Genomic DNA, 15,310 nt, shown 5'->3' on the forward strand with positions numbered 1-15,310 from the left:
CCAAATTTACGTTCATCTTATTCTACATCATTTCCTGATTCCAAAACCATATAAATATGTTATATTTGGATTAAAAACAAGCTCTGAAAATTAAAAATATAAAAATTATGATCAAAATTAAATTTCCGAAATCGATTTGAAAACAATTTCATCTTATTCCTTGTTGGTTCCTGATTCCAAAAACATATAGATATGATATGTTTGGATTAAAAACACGCTCAGAAAGTTAAAACGAAGAGAGGTACAGAAAAGTGTGCTATGCAGCACAGCGAAACCACTACCGCGCTGAACAGGCTCGTCAGTTTCACTCCGTTTTGCACAAGCGGCGGACTACGGTCATTGTGAAAAAATGCAGTGCGTTCAGTTTCATTCTGTGAGTTCCACAGCTTGACTAAATGTAGTAATTTCGCCTTACGCGACTTGTTTAGTTAGTTAGTTAACTGTTGCTTAATGGGTCCAGCGGACCATTTAGGCCACATCAGGACCCCATCATTTTTTAGTCGCAATTGGGGATACATTATAAAGGTGATGACCAAGGCTTCCAACATAAAAGGGGGAATAAGCAAATAAACAAAATGCCAGTCTCTACCGACCAATTTCCCGTTGTGTCACGGTCCGTTTTCTCTTCACTGGAGTGTTTGTCTCTAGTCGTCTCCAGGGATCCTCATAGATGTTTTTTTTTTTTTTGGTTTTTTTTTTTTTTTTTTTGTCCGGGCTTTCCCTTTTATTATCGCTCTACGTAGAGGGTCCCGGGACCCCCAATTTTTAATTTGTATTGGTCCCAAGAACTCCGTCAGGGCAATTTGTATTGGTCCCAAGAACTCCGTCAGGGCAATTTGTATTGGTCCCAAGAACTCCGTCAGGGCAATTTGTATTGGTGACAAGAACTCCGTCAGGGCAATTTGTATTGGTCCCAAGAACTCCGTCAGGGCAATTTGTATTGGTCCCAAGAACTCCGTCAGGGCAATTTGTATTGGTCCCAAGAACTCCGACAGGGGAATTTTAAAGGATCCCAAGACCAGGGGGACTTTTGAGTTCTTCACAACATCGTTATTTGTCATATGGGGTAAACTTATTCCGTATATTTGCGACGGTACAGATCTTACAGGAAGTGTTCTCGTCTTCGACACCCAGCTGAGTGTACGTTCTTGTCCATTCTGTGTGGATACTATCAGACGATTTGAGTCTGAAAATGAGTGGTACGCCTGATGACGTCATGTGCTGCGTCCTGGGGCCCGCTCCTTTTCAGCTGTTAGGCGTTGCGGGACCCCATTCAATACGTTGCGGGACCCCATTCAATACGTTGCGGGACCCCATTCAATACGTTGCGGGACCCCATTCAATACGTTGCGGGACCCCATTCAATACGTTGCGGGACCCCATTCAATACGTTGCGAGACCCCATTCAATACGTTGCGGGACCCCATTCAATACGTTGCGGGACCCCATTCAATACGTTGCGGGACCCCATTCAATACGTTGCGGGACCCCATTCAATACGTTGCGGGACCCCATTCAATACGTTGCGGGACCCCATTCAATACGTTGCGAGACCCCATTCAATACGTTGCGGGACCCCATTCAATACGTTGCGGGACCCCATTCAATACGTTGCGAGACCCCATTCAATACGTTGCGGGACCCCATTCAATACGTTGCGAGACCCCATTCAAGAATGTCTGGTACGTTTTGTGTGTGTCTCGAGTTGTCCAGACTACGCGTAGTCTCAAGTCCGGTCTCTAGCTGTGACACGGTTCACTATTCTCTGGCCGGAGGCTTTGTCTTTGCCTCTCAGCAGTTGTCCAGTCTCTGGTCGAGTCACGGTTCATTCCACGGGTCCTAGTTCCAGTGAACCCCAGCCGCCAGTGCCACAATGGCTGGAGGTCTCGCTCGAGTGACTACCTGCCCGTGGACAGCGTGACGTCACAGCGGTCAATGCCGGGTGTGACTGCTGACTCTGGTCACTGCGTGGTCATGACGTAAAGCCTACGCTTGGAGCTGACCCGTTACAAGGTGCGGGCGTTGTGTTGTTTGTGGCTTAGCTCGCACGGTGCTAGACACCGCCTGTTTGTTAGCTCGCACGGTGCTAGACACCGCCTGTTTGTTAGCTCGCACGGTGCTAGACACCGCCTGTTTGTTAGCTCGCACGGTGCTAGACACCGCCTGTTTGTTAGCTCGCACGGTGCTAGACACCGCCTGTTTGTTAGCTCGCACGGTGCTAGACACCGCCTGTTTGTTAGCTCGCACGGTGCTAGACACCGCCTGTTTGTTAGCTCGCACGGTGCTAGACACCGCCTGTTTGTTAGCTCGCACGGTGCTAGACACCGCCTGTTTGTTAGCTCGCACGGTGCTAGACACCGCCTGTTTGTTAGCTCGCACGGTGCTAGACACCGCCTGTTTGTTAGCTCGCACGGTGCTAGACACCGCCTGTTTGTTAGCTCGCACGGTGCTAGACACCGCCTGTTTGTTAGCTCGCACGGTGCTAGACACCGCCTGTTTGTTAGCTCGCACGGTGCTAGACACCGCCTGTTTGTTAGCTCGCACGGTGCTAGACACCGCCTGTTTGTTAGCTCGCACGGTGCTAGACACCGCCTGTTTGTTAGCTCGCACAGTGCCAGACACCGCCTGTTTGTTAGCTCGCACGGTGCCAGACACCGCCTGTTTGTTAGCTCGCACGGTGCTAGACACCGCCTGTTTGTTAGCTCGCACGGTGCTAGACACCGCCTGTTTGTTAGCTCGCACGGTGCTAGACACCGCCTGTTTGTTAGCTCGCACGGTGCTAGACACCACCTGTTTGTTAGCTCGCACGGTGCTAGACACCGCCTGTTTGTTAGCTCGCACGGTGCTAGACACCGCCTGTTTGTTAGCTCGCACGGTGCTAGACACCGCCTGTTTGTTAGCTCGCACGATGCCAGACACCGCCTGTTTGTTAGCTCGCACGGTGCTAGACACCGCCTGTTTGTTAGCTCGCACGGTGCTAGACACCGCCTGTTTGTTAGCTCGCACGGTGCTAGACACCGCCTGTTTGTTAGCTCGCACGGTGCTAGACACCGCCTGTTTGTTAGCTCGCACGATGCTAGAAACCGCCTGTTTGTTAGCTCGCACGGTGCTAGACACTGCCTGTTTGTTGCTCTGCACTCTGTCTGACTCAGCGAACGTGGGCTGGTGTTACCAGCTCAGTTCTCGCCCTGCCCCCAGCTTTCGCAATCCGACGATATATTGTTGTTGTTGTTGTTGTTGTTGTTGTTGTTGTTGTTGTTGTTGTTGTTGTTGTTGTTGTTGTTGTTGTTGTTGTTGTTGTTAGCCTTTTGACTGTATGCAAGGAGTGTATGGGTGTATGAGTGTGTCCACATCATGACAAATACCAATGGCTGTTATGCTGTATGGCGGAATACATTCTTGTTCTCTACCAGAGATGTTTCTTTCCGGTCAAATCGAAGAGGTAGAGTACCAGTACTTGAGGGAGTGAAGCATGTCAGTGTCTTTAAAGTGAAGGAATTTGGTGATGAAATTGGATAGATTTCACCCCAAAACTCGATTCCTTCCAAAACGTAACTATACCGAGTGGAGGGCTACACACCTTTTAACGAGAAGAAAAGGATTTTGCGATGAAGTAAATTTCTAACACTTTATTTTTTTGCTTTAAAGAATTTGACACCATGAATGTAAAGTACATAAGGACGGTAATCAGTACGTTGAAAGGGAGGGGGGGGGGGGGTATAGAGTGTGGAGTTTACTAATGTTGGGCGCAGGTGAAACTGAGATCGTTACACTGGGCCGTTCACAATGAGCAAGTTTGGAAAAAACAGGAAGTTTTGGGTATTGCTCACCTGCCCGTGCAATTAGGAGTGTGAGTGACTTGTAATGATAAGACGATCACTCCTGTTATGCTTTACAGTCGTGTTGGTAAACATGGGGCGTGCCTTCATAAACATGGGGCGTGCCTTCATAAACATGGGGCGTGCCTTCATAAAAATGGGGCGTGCCTTCATAAACATGGGGCGTGCCTTCATAAACATGGGGCGTGCCTTCATAAACATGGGGCGTGCCTTCATAAACATGGGGCGTGCCTTCATAAACATGGGGCGTGCCTTCATAAACATGGGGCGTGCCTTCATAAACATGGGGCGTGCCTTCATAAACATGGGGCGTGCCTTCATAAACATGGGGCGTGCCTTCATAAACATGGGGCGTGCCTTCATAAACATGGGGCGTGCCTTCATAAACATGGGGCGTGCCTTCATAAACATGGGGCGTGCCTTCATAAACATGGGGCGTGCCTTCATAAAAATGGGGCGTGCCTTCATAAACAGGAGGTGTGTGAAAACATTCGGTGGGAGGGTGGGGGAGGGTTGTTCACCTGTCTGTTTGTGTGAATGAAATTCCGGACTGCGAGAGTCTTGTACTGATACGAAGATCGCATTAAAGAATTTATTCTTCACATACATACACAAACATTCCCACAGAGCCACGAGAGAGATAGAGAGAGAGAGAGAGAGAGAGAGAGAGAGAGAGAGAGAGAGACAGAGACAGAGACAGAGACAGAGACAGAGAGACAGACAGAGAGAGAGAGACAGAAAGAGACAGAGAGAGACAGAGACGGACAGACAGACAGAAAGACAGACAGAGACACAGAGAGAGACAGAGAGATACAGAGAGAGAGAGAGGGAGAGAGAGAGACACACAGAGACAGAGAGAGAGACAGAGACAGAGACAGAGACAGAGAGAGACAGACAGACAGACAGAGACACAGAGAGAGACAGAGAGATACAGAGAGAGAGAGAGGGAGAGAGAGAGACACACAGAGACAGAGAGAGAGATAGAGACAGAGAGAGAGAGACAGACAGACAGACAGACAGACAGAGACACAGAGAGACACAGAGAGAGACACAGGGAGAGAGAGGCAGACGCAGATGTTTTATTGGCCCTCACAAAGGGCTGTGAACAAAAGGGTAACATACCTTTTCATTGCACCAACACGTGCAAAAGAAATAAACACGCCAATAAGAAGAGGTCACTGCTTCTCAAACCTTGAAAGTTAAATGCTTTATACATATAATCGACACATTTCCGACACTTCTCTTCTGATGAATTTAAGAGCGAACTCAGTCGAAAGAGGTTTGGGCTTTCATGATATTTAATGGAGTACATTTTGCCTAACTCTGATAGAGCCAGATCAAATAAATTCAAATCAAATGGTATTTGACGAGGGTTGTGGCATTAGCAATACAAACAAGCTTTTTTCCTTCAGCCCGCGCCCAGAGAGGGACTACTCTAATTATAGATACACGTAAATAATTTGTTTTATTTAAATTAGGGTTAGGGTTAGAAAAAAGACAGAAAGACTGAATTCACAAACAAGAGAGAGAGACAGATAGGGAGAGAGAGAGAGAGAGAGAGAGAGAGAGAGAGAGAGAGAGAGAGAGAGAGAGAGAGAGAGAGATGATATGGTGATAATTAGTTTTAACGTCCTCTTAGAACCAATTGGCCTATCTTGGGACAGGTAGAGTTGATATGCTTTATGGGGGGACAGGACACTGGATAGACATGCAAACAGAGAGAGAGAGAGAGAGAGAGAGAGAGAGAGAGAGAGAGAGAGAGAGAGAGAGAGAGATCATAGAGAGAGCTAAAAACAGAGAGAGAGAGAGAGAGAGAGAGAGAGAGAGAGACAGAGAGACAGAGAGAGACAGACAGACAGACAGACAGAAAAAGGGAGTTATCGCGTGACCCAATTTCTGTGGATATACTAATTATGGGACAAGCTGAAAGCAGAGTTTACCCTCATTTGTCCCAAGTCCGGAGTTAATGCCACAACACACACACAGCCTGTCCCTCGCCTCCAAACACGCTTGATCTTTGCCACAACACACATACCACATAAAAATTATGCAGGTTTTCAATTCATATGTTTGCAAAGTATCTGCACAAGCATGTGTGCCTCTGTGAGTATGTTCGTGGCTGCTTTCATGGGGTGCCTGTATCCTCAGGAATTTGAGGATTATTTTTATCTCTCTTTTTCTGACACTGTTGATTTAACGTCATTTTAGACAGGACAGTTGTTTTTCCTTTCAGTTATAAGTTGTAGTAGTTTGACCTTATTGTTTTAGGACAAGTAGAGCTCGTTCACCAGTAGCAAAGACTCACTCAGTCCGTCAGTGTGCCTGAGTGTGTGTGATGGGGAGGGGGGGGCTCTCCCGTGACCGGCCACCTGCAATGTACGGACAGGTTTGCACTGGCCCTAGGGTGTCCGTTCATGAGAGGGACTGCTGTGACAGCAAAACTAGTGTGATACATAAGTAATCAATTTATCCACTTGACTATATTCACAACAGGGACCTATCACTCTTCTTTGCATGTTTTTATGCCTACGAATTTTCAAATACTCAGCAACACATGTAACCCAAATTCAACATGTGCCCGTACAATACCGCTTCTTTTATGAAAACATTGCTTCGGCCATGTTGATTTTAATCAACCAATTTTCTTGTCTTCACTGTTATTGAGCGGCGAGTGAAAGGCAGTGTTTGATACTGCCATCACAGTGAGTCAGAAACAAACTGCCGTGGCTTACAGGACTTACAGGGCTGAGTGTGGTTCGAGCTTTAAAGATGCAGTGCCTTAGTCACAGCATGGAGAGCAAAGATTTGTCGTTTTGTCGCAGATTACGATATAAGCAGCCAGGAGCTTCCCACAATAATATCACAGATGCTTACACATGTATATCTTTAGTGTTGCCAGCCAAACGAAACTTCGTGCGGTTTTTCAGTTCGCATCTCCCGCCAAATAGTCATTAAGGAGGTTTAGATCTGTCACCTACCCCGGCCTCACCTATCCGCATCCGCTAGAACTGGCTGAGTAATGTCTTGGTGCTGTCACCAGTTTACCATGCAGAGTAGTTTAGCTGAGGAAGTATTGTAAACTGTACCGGAGAACTGGACGTTTCTTGTCGTTCATTCTCGTGTCATATTTTTGTTTTTTTCTTTGAACGAGTAGTGGCACCGTTTTTTTTTTTTTTTTTTTTTTTTTTTTTTGGGGGGGGGGGGGAAGTACAGCTAGAACTGGTAATAAATGCCTTGGTGCTGGTACCGGTTTACCAGAGTCGTTTAGCCGGGGCAGTTCAGTGACATGTACCAGAGTCGTTTAGCCGGGGCAGTACAGTGACATGTACCACAGACGTTTCTTGTCGTTCTTTCTCGTGTCCTTTTTTGGGTTTTGTTTTCTTTGGATGAGTAGTGGCACCGTTTTGGGTTGGGGGAAAGTACAGCTAGAACTACCGGCACAGTTGGCCTAGTGGTAAGGCGTCCGCCTCGTGATCGGGAGGTCGTGGGTTCGAACCCCAGCCTTGGCAATCTAGTGGCTGCTCCGCCTAGCGTCTGGCATTATGGGGTTAGTGCTAGGACTGGTTGGTCCGGTGTCAGAATAATGTGACTGGGTGAGACATGAAGCCTGTGCTGCGACTTCTGTCTTGTGTGTGGCGCACGTTATATGTCAAAGCAGCACCGCCCTGATATGGCCCTTCGTGGTCGGCTGGGCGTTAAGCAAACAAACAAACAAACAAACAGCTAGAACTTGCAGAATAATGTCTTCGTACTATACGTTTTTCTGGAGTCGTTTAGCTGTGAAAGTATAGTGCCAGAGAACTGGGCGTTTAGCTGTGAAAGTACAGTGCCAGAGAACTGGGCGTTTAGCTGTGAAAGTACAGTGCCAGAGAACTGGGCGTTTAGCTGTGAAAGTACAGTGCCAGAGAACTGGGCGTTTGGTAATCGTTCTGTTTTGTGAGGTTTTTTGTGAACGGGAGTACTATATTATCTTAACATTGTTTCATTGCGTGATTGTCATCAACTTGGCCGGGGGAGAGGGGAGGTGGACATCGGGGGGGGGGGGGGGGGGTGTGAGAGAGACAGACAGACAGACAGATAGACAGACAGACAGACAGACATGGACAGAGAAAGAGTGAATAATCATCGCAACAACCTACCTACCCAAATTTAAAGTAACGTTCGATAAATGAATCTCTTACTTCCTTGCCTCCATCGCCCAGGCTTAACATTAGGACTGAGCCCGGTGTCAGAAAGCAGAGACCCTCGTCACAAAGACAGCCTGAGATTGACTGGCACTGCACGCGGTACGACCATACATCTCACACCAAACATCCATTATGGGAAGAAGTCGATCAGCTTCGTGAATTCCTGTACCGCGGTGCTCGGGTCAGCGGTGCAATCTCTCCAACCCGGGTCGTTAGGGGGAGGTTTGACTTGAGTTTGGATGTGTGTGTGTGTGTGTGTGTGTGTGTGTGTGTGTGTGTGTGTGTGTGTGTGTGTGTGTGTGTGTGGCTGTGTGTTTGTGTTTGTGTGTGTGTGTTTGTGTGTGTGTGTGTGTTGTTAGACTTTCAACATATTTTTGTCAAGGAGAGATTGAGAAGGAAACTGGAACACAGGGGGTTACTGAGAGCAGTTCAAACGATAAATCGATACACTCAAACTCCGATTAGCCTTGCAGGTCATGTTTGAAGGCTCAGAATCACACACACACACACACACACACACACACACACACACACACACACACACACACACACACACACACCCCCACCCCGCCCGACCCCCACTACCCCCACTTCCCCCAACCCCTCACGCACTCACCCCCACTCCCACCACCCCCACCCCCACCCCACCCCCCCCTCACAAACACACTCATCACCCTTCCCCTCTCCACACCCACAGGTGAAGGCAGTCCAGCGGTGGTGTCAGGGGATATCATTCACACCTCAGGAATGGGAGTTACCGTTCCTGTTGTAGAAATATTGATTTCTCTATTTCTGCGGTGGCACCTTTAACTTGTTGTTTTCGCGTGGGTTTGGTTCTATTCGATTGAAAGAATGAGGGTAACCGTTCCTATTGTAGTACCTTGTTGTGGATGTTATCCTTCCTTAGCATGCGACCTTTGAATGAGTTTGTGTGTGAAAGGAGCGGCTCTGAGATGACCAAAGCTATGACCAGAGACATAGATGACCAATTCCTCTCTCTAGCTCTTGTATCCCATGTCTTCCTTGCAGCCAGGAGTCTGGTCTGATAATGCCAGTGTGTCTCTCAGATCCATGGGTCAATTGTTAAGTAATCAGTAACCGACTGAAACTGACGTGTCTTCTCCTTTTCTTTACACAATGTATTCTCAAAAATGGTCACGTCATCCAGTGACATGTGGAGTTCAGATATATTATGTGTGTTTAAACAAAACAAAAATTGTGTGTGTGTGTGTGAATTAGCGGCTTTGAAAGATGTCAAGTATTACATCTTTTAGCTGTTAATTAGTGTTGTACCTGTTTAAATGCACATACTACGCAGACTCCGATTGGCTTTTAAACATCATGTGATCATTTAAACATACAATCAGAGGAAGAGACAAAGTGAATTCAGCCCAAGGACGATGGAACATGTCAACACAGCCCACAACACAATCCACACTGAAAGGCAAGATACAGTGGCACCTCCTGTTAAGACACACCCCCCCTCCCCCTAATTTAAGGCTTCCTCCATTGTAAGACCGTGTTTTCTCAGACTTTGTGTTGATAACCTGTGTAAATTCAGCCCCATTTCAAGACTCACTTCTTTTCAAGACCTGCTTCTCTCCGATGTTTGGAGTGTTTGAAAGGGAGGTTTCACCTTCGTGGATGTGAATATCAAGACGCGTATACAGGTCTGTGACATAGCGTACGGACAACTTACCCGTTCCGAGGCTGCATGGCGAGGGTTTAAGCTAAGTTTGATTAGAGATTACAATACTTGAGCCGTGCATTACGACCCAGCGCGAGGGGGTCCATTTAACGCCAGGGGGCGCACTGTTCCGCTGATCATGACTGATGACCTGATGATTGTGTGGGTGTGCGGTTCATTATCATGGGTACAGTACATAGAGAATACTACATGGCTTGCTGTGTCGTACCAGATTTACACGAGTTGTTTTTTTAAATATTGAATTGCGAGCGAAAGCGAGCTGTTCACTATTTGAAAAAGCAACGAGTGTAAATCTGGTACGACACAGCAAGCCATGTAGTATTCTGTTTATCCTACATACTGTATTTACATGTATTTTACTGAAAATGTCTTGCAGTCGAGGCAGCTAAATTGAAGACGCTTGTTTTGGAACCTCGATCTCTTCTCAAAGCCTCGTGCAATCTATTACGTCAAAGCAAAGAAACGTCACTCTGAAAGTGTGGCGTGACGTGTTAGTTCTAAAGATTCATCGAGGGTAATTAGCGAGCACAATTTTTGTTTCTATAATGACGTTTGTCTCGGTGACTTTGGCATCATAAGCAGTGGAAAAACAGGTCCCTGCCAGACTTGCTTGACATGACCTCATTTACATGATATACACACGTGTGATTTGAACGATTATTGTCTCACGGGTGTCTCTCTCACGTATGTAGGATAAATTCTGATAAGCATCGCTCCACGGCTATTGCCAGTTGTCTCTCTGACCGGACGCTACAGTCCTACGCGAATCTATCAAAAAAAGAATACAGAGTTATCTCCCATATGTTTTTCGCGAGCACTGGTCTAAATTTGAGATCAATGTTCGCGAGACGAAAATGATTGCAGATTGGCCGACTTCGACAGTGATCTCCGTTCTGTTCTTCACAGTTATGATAAAGACATCGTTCTAAGGTCAAAACAAGTCGAAATTTTGGGACTGCTGCCGGAAGGAGACCGTAATATATGGTTTCATCACTGTCAACTGGTTACAGAAAAAATCGTCTGCTCCAGTTAGCGCCGAAACCAAACGGTTGATTATCACGTGACACTTTTGCCATATTTAGAGCTGTTTGCACAGTAAATACAGTCGCGAAAAATAGCTCGCTTGAAACTGTCTTACATATCAATTCCTTTGTAATTTAAAAATTACACAACACCATGAAAAATCATTATCGACGATCGCGAATCTGCTTACATCCATAACACATTACGAAAAGATCTAAATATGTAAAAAATCGATTTTCTCGCCAGACAAGATAAACCAAGGCATCCTGTCAGCGTGAGAATGAGCCGAACTCATTTTGACCTGAGTTCAGGATGGGGTACAGTAGTGTTTATTGTTCAGCGGGAGGGGGTGGGTGCTGGAGGGGGGGGGGGGAGTAAGGGGGGGGGGGGGGGTCGGGGGGAATCTTCATGCAATGTTTATGTCACTGTTTCTTTCTTTCTTTCTTCCTTTTTACTTTTAGTCAAGTTTTGACTAAATGTTTTAACATAGAGGGGGAATCGAGACGAGGGTCGTGGTGTGTGTGTGTGTGTGTGTGTGTGTGTGTGTGTGTGTGTGTGTGTGTGTGCGTGCGTGTGTGTGTGTGTGTGTGTGTGTGTGTAGAGCGATTCAGAGTAAACTACTAGACCGATCTTTATGACATTTTACATGAGAGTTCCTGGGTGATATCCCCAGACTTTTTTTCATTTTTTCGATAAATACCTTTGATGACGTCATATCCGGCTTTTTGTAAAAGTTGAGGCGGCACTGTCACACCTTCATTTTTCAATCAAATTGATTGAAAGTTTGGCCAAGCAATCTTCGACGAAGGCCGAACTTCGGTATTGCATTTCAGCATGGAGGCTTAAAAATTAATTAATGACTTTGGTCATTAAAAATCTGAAAATTGTAATTAAAATCATTTTTTATAAAACGATCCAAAATTACTTTTATTGTATTCTTTATCATTTTCTGATTCCAAAAACATATAAATATGTTATATTCGGATTAAAAACAACCTCTAAAAATTAAAAATATAAAAATTATGATTAAAATAAAATTTCCGAAATCGATTTAAAAACAATTTCATCTTATTTCTTGTCGGTTCCTGATTCCAAAAACATATAGATAAGATATGTTTGCATTTAAAACACGTTCAGAGAGTTAAAAAGAATAGAGATATATATAGAAAAGCGTGCTATCCTCCTCAGCGCAACCGCTACCGCGCTTTTCTGGATTGTTAATTTCACTGCCTTTGCCACGAGCGGTGGACAGACGATGCTACGAGTGTACACATGTACGGTCTTGCGGAAAATATGCAATGCGTTCAGTTTCATTCTGTGAGTTCGACTGAGCTTGACTAAATGTTGTATTTTCGCCTTACGCGACTACTTGTTCTTTCTTTCTTTCTTCCTTGCTTTCGTTTTTTCGTGTGTGTGTGTGTGTGTGTAGAGCGATTCAGAGAAAACTACTGGACCAAAATTCATGAAACTTGACATGAGAGATCCTGAGTATGGTATCTCCAGAATTTTTTTTTCATTTCTTTGATAAATAGCTTTGATGACGTGATATCCGGCTTTTTGTGAAAGTTGAGGCGGCACTGTCACGCTCTCATTTTTCAACCAAATTGGTTGAAATTTTGGTCAAGTAATCTTCGACGAAGCCCGGACTTTGGTATTGTATTTCAGCTTGGAGGCTTAAAAATAAATTAATGAGTTGTCATTAATATCGATTTTTTGCAAACAGACTTAAAATTGATTGCATCGTATTCTTCATCATATTCTGAATCTACAAATATATACATATGTCATGTTTACTCTTAAAATGTGATCACAATTAACGAAAATAGATTAATTAGTCTTACGATAAAAATTTAAGAAATCGATCCAAAAATTATTTCATCTTATTCTTTATCTTTTCCTGATTCCAAAAACATATAGATATGATAGGTTGTATTCAAAACAAGCTCCGAAAGTTAACAAGAAAAGCGCGCTTTCCTGCTTAGCACAATACGCTACCGCGCTATTCTGGCGTGTTAATTTCACTGCGTTTTGCACGTGGAAGGTGAGCGATTTCCTTCTCGCGGGGATTGACGAAACTGTACTGTCTTTGTGAAAAACTACAGTGCGTTCAGTTTCATTCCGTGAGTTCGACAGCTTGACTAAATGTAGTAATTTCGCCTCACGCGACTTGTTTTCTTTTTACATTTAGTCAAGTTTTGACTAAATATTTTAACATCGAGGGGGAATCGAAACGAGGGTCGTGGTGTATGTGTGTGCGTGTGTGCGTGCGTGTAGAGCGATTCAGACCAAACTACTGGACCGATCTTTATGAAATTTGACATGAGAGTTCCTGGGTATGATATCCCCGAACGTTTTTTTCATTTTTTTGATTAATGTCTTTGATGACGTCATATCCGGCTTTTCGTGAAAGTTGAGGCGGCACTGTCACGCCCTCATTTTTCAACCAAATTGGTTGAAATTTTGGTCAAGTAATCTTCGACGAAGCCCGGACTTCGGTATTGCATTTCAGCTTGGTGGCTTAAAAATTAATTAATGACTTTGGTCATTAAAAATCTGAAAATTGTAAAAAAAAATACAAATTTATAAAACGATCCAAATTTACGTTTATCTTATTCTCCATTATTTGCTGATTCCAAAAACATATAAATATGTTATATTCGGATTAAAAACAAGCTCTGAAAATTAAATATATAAAAATTATTATCAAATTTTTTTTTTCGAAATCAATTTAAAAACACTTTCATCTTATTCCTTGTCGGTTCCTGATTCCAAAAATATATAGATATGATATGTCTGGATTAAAAACACGCTCAGAAAGTTAAAACGAAGAGAGGTACAGAAAAGCGTGCTATCCTTCTCAGCGCAACGAATATCCCGCTCTTCTTGTCAATTCCACGTGCACTGCCTTTGCCACGGGCGGTGGAGTGACGATGCTACGAGTATACGGTCTTGCTGCGTTGCGTTGCGTTCAGTTTCATTCTGTGAGTTCGACAGCTACTTGACTAAATATTGTATTTTCGCCTTACGCGACTTGTTACATTTAGTCAAGTTTTGACTAACGTAGAAGGGGGAATCGAGACGAGGGTGTGGTGTATGTGTGTGTGTGTGTGTGTGTGTCTGTCTGTCTGTCTGTCTGTCTGTGCGTGTGTGTGTGTAGAGCGATTCAGACTAAACTACTGGACCAATCTTTATGAAATGTTACATGAGAGTTCCTGGGAATGATATCCCCGGAAGTTTTTTTCCTTTTTTTCGATAAATGTCTTTGATGACGTCATATCCGGCTTTCTGTAAAAGTTGAGGCGGCACTGTCACACCCTCATTTTTCAATCAAATTGATTGAAAGTTTGGCCAAGCAATCTTCGACGAAGGCCGGACTTCGGTATTGCATATCAGCTTGGTGGCTTAAAAATTAATTAATGACTTTGGTCATTAAAAATCTGAAATTTATAAAACGATCCAAATTTACGTTCATCTTATTCTTTATCATGTTCTGATTCCAAAACACATATAAATATATTGTATTTGGATTAAAAACAAGCTCTGAAAATTAAAAATATAAAAATTATGATCAAAATTTCGAAATCAACTTAAAAACACTTTCATCTTATTCCTTGTCGGTTCCTGATTCCAAAAACATATAGATATGATATGTTTGGATTCAAAACACGCTCAGAAACTTAAAACGAAGAGAGGTACAGTAAAGCGTGCTATGAAGCACAGCGCAACCGCTACCGCGCCAAACAGGCTCGTCACTTTCACTGCCTTTTGCACTAGCGGCGGACTACGTTCAGTTTCATTCTGTGAGTTCCACAGCTTGACTAAATGTAGTAATTTCGCCTTACGCTACTTGTTTATTTGTGTTTTTGTATGTTTGTTTGTTGCGTAAATTGTCTCTGTCCCATTCGTGGTTTACCCACAGATCATCAGGCCGTTTTAAGCACAGTCAACACTTTATGTATCGATTGGACATTGGATTTCCCTTCTTTAAGTCATGTGACGTCAGAGGCCTACAAAACTTCATATTTGGGCGTTTTAGGTTGACCGAAACTTCAAAGGAACTACAAAACACACGTCATGTGTTTGATTGCATGTGTGTGTGCTCGTTCAATCGTCAAAAAAACAACAAAGTCAGTACCTGAAAGGAATTCGATCGATTCATAAATGTTATTTGCATTTTTGACCAAAATATGACATTTTACACAAATCTCGCGGTCTCGGAGAACAATGACTGTCTCGATCTGTGTAAAATGTCATATTTTGGTCAAAAACGCAAATAACGTATAATGTCCAACATGCTAGGATATTCACAACTCTACGGACACTGACTTCACGTTTACTGAGAGTAGGAGGAGTGTTTCAGGATTCTTCTCGTTCACTTAAAAGTTCGGTGGTAATCATAAAACTTCAAAAGTTAATGTAACTCAAGTTGTAAGTTGACATACAAAAAAGTTTGGGATTTTTCGATACGATGTTTCTCACCTAGCTGAAGTGTGGACGTTGAGGTCCTTTTAGCTTAACAGTGGCATCATCCAAGTTCAAGCAACATTTAAAAC

At 44.1% G+C, this 15,310-nt stretch overlaps 1 long non-coding RNA gene across 1 annotated transcript in view; it reads right to left on the reverse strand.

The window, feature by feature from the left end:
* LOC138956214 (uncharacterized) overlaps nt 1–13,293 on the reverse strand; it is a 103,118-nt gene extending 89,825 nt beyond the window's left edge. Inside the window, exon 1 of the long non-coding RNA XR_011452556.1 lies at nt 13,044–13,293. This is a non-coding gene — a long non-coding RNA (uncharacterized lncRNA). The remainder of the gene's footprint in view (nt 1–13,043) is intronic.
* Nucleotides 13,294–15,310: the final 2,017 nt, after the last annotated feature.

The sequence above is a fragment of the Littorina saxatilis genome, linkage group LG2, assembly GCF_037325665.1.
Source record: "Littorina saxatilis isolate snail1 linkage group LG2, US_GU_Lsax_2.0, whole genome shotgun sequence".
Lineage (NCBI taxonomy): Eukaryota > Metazoa > Mollusca > Gastropoda > Littorinimorpha > Littorinidae > Littorina > Littorina saxatilis.